The sequence below is a fragment of the Prionailurus viverrinus genome, chromosome D3 (assembly GCF_022837055.1).
Source record: "Prionailurus viverrinus isolate Anna chromosome D3, UM_Priviv_1.0, whole genome shotgun sequence".
NCBI classification, from domain to species: domain Eukaryota; kingdom Metazoa; phylum Chordata; class Mammalia; order Carnivora; family Felidae; genus Prionailurus; species Prionailurus viverrinus.
In genome coordinates this window covers 55082279-55086807 of record NC_062572.1, presented here as the reverse complement: position 1 = coordinate 55086807, position 4529 = coordinate 55082279, and positions in this window count along the sequence as shown.

Here is a 4529-nt window from a genome sequence, read left to right as displayed (position 1 = left end):
GTTGTGGCTTCCAGTTGAAATGTGCAAACTAAGAAAGGCAGAGTAGCATTTACTTCTTAAAAGGCAAACATCATAATTTGTAGCCTTTGATCTCAAAGATCCATCTTGCAGGTCAGCTCGCTGTAGTAGTATTATCTGCAGTCAGAGAGTTAAAGTCCAGTATCCTGAACACAGCTCTGCAGCCTTGTTTGTTGGCTTTTTTTTTTTCCCCCTGAGTCAACATTCAGTAGTTAAGCGCCTGGCTGAGACCTGTTAATGAAATAAGTTCTCTAATTTATACATATTTGTCCTCAGAATTATTGACGACCACTTGAGCAAAAGAAAATATCACATTAATTTTTATTTATTTTTTAATTTATTTTTATGTTTTCCTTTTGTGAATTCCTGAAATTACCTTTTAATCTTTCAAATAGTAACGTTTGTGAAGCTCCTTCTGCTCATCTAACCCTGTGCTGCTTTCATATATCCAGTTATGTCCATGGCTTTTTTTTTATCATTCATTCATGTATTAGAAAATTTACTGAGTTTCAAAATCCATTTATGTGTTAGAAATCTGGCATATTTTGATCATTATACATAAAGTAGCAAAATAGCAACATACCTCACTCGTGAAAATTCCCATCAAGCAAACCTAAGGGGGAGGGTCCAAAGCTAGGAATGGTCACCGGTTTTCTGATAAACTAGTGTTCCAATCCATCTCTCAGTTCTTTCCCTTTTTCCTTGTTTTCTTGGGCTAACTTTTCTTTAGAGACAACCTACTCTCTGTGTTCCCATGATTCCACTCTCAACCGTGATGCGATATAATATTTTTGCAACACGTCTTTTTCCCTCAGCAATTCCCTCCCCACTCAGGATTGGTCCTTGCCCCTCTCTGCGCTCATAGGAAGGATGTCAAAAGATGCATGGTAGAGACAAAGGACTTGCGAGGATGCTCTTTGTGAGTTTGAGCCAGTCATTCCCAACCTCTGAGAGGAGGGTAAGTGTTCAAAGGGAAAGTTACAAACCCAACTCCTCACTTGTTCCCAGGGATCCTGCGGATGGTTTCTGGGATCCCCAATAAAATGGGCCTGTTTCCTGGTTAGAGCTACAAGGAGACAAAAACACTCTGCAAAAGAAAGCATGTCTTGGAAGGAAGGAGAATAACTCTTAAGAGACCAGAGTGGCACACAAGTATCAGGGAAAGCCCCACACCTGCGGGGCCATGTGGATAGGAATCCGAGTGTCTCCATAAAGGGCTGCATAGAAGGACAACCAACGACCAGACGAGAAACAGATGTTTCAGAGCATGCCTGAGGGGGGATGCCACCGGGATGAGATGGGCCCTTGGGCTGTCAAGCTTAGGCATGAGCCTCAGAGTAAAAGATGGGAATCCTTAATCGGCAGCAGTTAAATTTCTCCCATTTATGTGGATGGGGACTCAAAACAATAATTACAGTTACTGAAAAATAAAAGTATTTATTATGCATATCTGCTTTTGTGAGCAACTGAGACCCCTGACTGCAAGCCATGCATTAGGGCAGACGGCTCACATTCCAAGTTAGGAAGTTGCAATCAGGGAGGTAGGAAGCAACAGTTCCGAGGACAGTTGTAGTCTGTTGTGAACCCTACCTAACACAGCACAGGGACAGCCCCTCTAGGAATCTCATGGACAGTCATGGGGGCGTGGCTGAAATCCAACTCGAGAAATGTGTTTTGACTGCAATTAATGGATAGATTTTACATTTCATTCTTCCTGGGATGGTCACTGAGGCTCTAATGCAGAGGCTACCCTTGGCTGGTCTAACCTAGCTCCAGCCCCGCTCACTTGTCTCCTGGAGAGTGTGTCTGCCTCTGGCTGCTGGTCCTCCTCTGGTCTTCATTTCTCCCGGGGACTATCGCGAACCGTGCTCAAGATTCCAGCCATATGGATTGTTCTGAGAGCTCCTGGAACTATCAGGAAAGCGCATTTCTCTCAGGAATGTGATTCTCAAAACCCCCCATGGAATACGAGAATATTCTAGACCTAAGGATGGCAGATCTCAAGAATGAAAAGCTTTCTAATAGGAAATAGTACAGAGGTTGCAACACAAGATCCGTATCTTTCCTCTTAGAACGCCCACTTCCTTCACCCAGTTCTTCTTCCAAAAACAACAACAAAAAGTTTTTGTAAGTTATGTCATGTGTTCCCCAATGGTGGCTCTTTATGAAATCTTATGAACACTTCTATAAACTTATTAAGGAGGTGCATGTAATTGAATTTAAATTAAATTAAATGGAACTAGGAAAAAAGGAAGAAAATGGAGGTGTGGTGACTAAAGAAGTCCCCGGGCAGCAAGGAGAATACAAATTCATTATGGCCCCAGCCAATTAAAGGGCAAAAGAGCTCATAAGACATCTGCACCCCCTGCGATTGAGCACAATAAATCACATTCTTCTAAGCCCCTCCCCAAACTCCCATCTCTTACTCAATTTTTCAAAATTGTGCTATATTACTGTATTAGTCAAGGTTCTCCAGAGAAGCAGAACCAACAGGATCTGTATATAGATAGAGAAATTTACTTAAGGAATTGGCTCACATAACTGTGGAAGCTGGCAAATCCAAAGTCTGCAGGGTGGGCTGGTAGACTGGAGACCCAGAGAAAAAGCAATGTTGCAGCTTGAGTCCAAAAGCAGTCTGCTAGCAGAATTCTCTCTTCTTCTGGCAATCTTGGTCTTTTGTCTCTTAAGGCCTTCAACTGATTAGATGAGGCCCACCCACACAAAGAAAGGAAATTGGCTTTGCTCAAAGTCTACTGATTTAAATGTTAGTATCATCTGGAAAGTGTCTTCACAGTGACGTTTAGACTAGTATTTGACCAGATATCTGGATTCCATGGACTAGCCAAGTTGTCACATAAAGTGAACCATCAGTTCTCTTTTTTGTTCTCTTCTTTTATTTGCCAGACTCTTCACAGTCTCCTGTTTATGGGCTAGCTATTGGTTACACTAAAGGTGGCTATTACGGCCAACTCAACACAATTGGCTGGACTGCCAGCCACACCCCTGGCTGAAGACAAAGATGCTATCTATCGTGTTCCATGGTGAACATCGATGACAACATGGTCACATCTGTAACTCTAGGAAAATACTGAGGGACCGAGAGTTGCTCTTCAGATTTCAAAGCCAGTTGGCTGAGGCGGTGAGGAACAATTCTATTCTTACACCGTATGATCCTACGTCAAATTCCTGGACTGTTTTGTTTTGCTTTGTTTTGTTTTGTAAGTAACTGTTATACCCAACATGGCGCTTGAACTCATAGCACTGAGATCAAGAGTTACATGCTCTACTGACTGAGCCAGCCAGGCACCCCTCTGGACTGGCTTTACACAGGGAGCTTTTTGATGCTGGGAGCTAGCCCACAAAGAAACAGTGGGGGGGAGAATTGCAGCAGGATGATGAGATAGCAGCTTCCTCCCACCATCACAAGAGGATCACCAGGTGGCCCGAAAAGTTTGGCAACCCTACTGTAGCTCAGCAAGCGTGGTGCCATTAAAAATTCACCCCAAGCCAGAACAGGCCTAAAATGGGTGTCCATTGGGGTGCCTGGGTGGTTCAGTTGGTTGAGCGTCTGACTTCGGCTCAGGTCATGATCTCACAGTTCGGTTCCACGCTCACAGCTCAGAGCCTGGAGCCTGCTTCAGATTCTGTGTCTCCCTCTCTCTTTGCCCCTCCCCTGCTCATGCTCTGTCTCTCTCTCTGTGTCTCTGTCTCTCAAAATTAAATAAACATTAAAAAAAATTTAATGGACGTTAAGCATTTGCTGCAGGTGGGAGCAGATTTGCTGGACAGAAGCAAAAAAAAAAACTTGAGAGAAAGATAGTCTTCTTTCTTCCTTCTTTTTTTGGGCTCCAGCTTTTAACCCGCAGTAGCATTCAGCCTAGGCTGCTTTAACCACAAAAATGACTGAGAAAGGAAAGATGGAATGTACGATTGATCTCACCACAGTCTCCCATGAATGGGAAACGTCTCGGGCATTCTGCTGGAAGTGTTTGCCTCTTGTCCCCTCCTGTCACATGTGCCTTACTCCACAGCAGTCCTCAAATTTTTTGCCTTGAAACCCCTTTTCTTTTTTTTTTTTAAATTTTTTTTTTCAACGTTTATTTATTTTTGGGACAGAGAGAGACAGAGCATAAATGGGGGAGGGGCAGAGAGAGAGGGAGACACAGAATCGGAAACAGGCTCCAGGCTCTGAGCCATCAGCCCAGAGCCTGACGCGGGGCTCGAACTCACGGACCGTGAGATCGTGACCTGGCTGAAGTCGGACGCTTAACCGACTGCGCCACCCAGGCACCCCTTGAAACCCCTTTTCATTGTGAAAAGTGACTGAGAACTCACAAAGAAATTTTATTATTTTATCTATCAATATTGACCTTCTTAGAAATTCACACTGAAAAATTTTTGAAATATTATTAATTGATTAAAAGTAATTTTAGGGGCGCCTGGGTGGCGCAGTCGGTTAAGCGTCCGACTTCAGCCAGGTCACGATCTCGCGGTCCGGGAGTTCGAGCCCC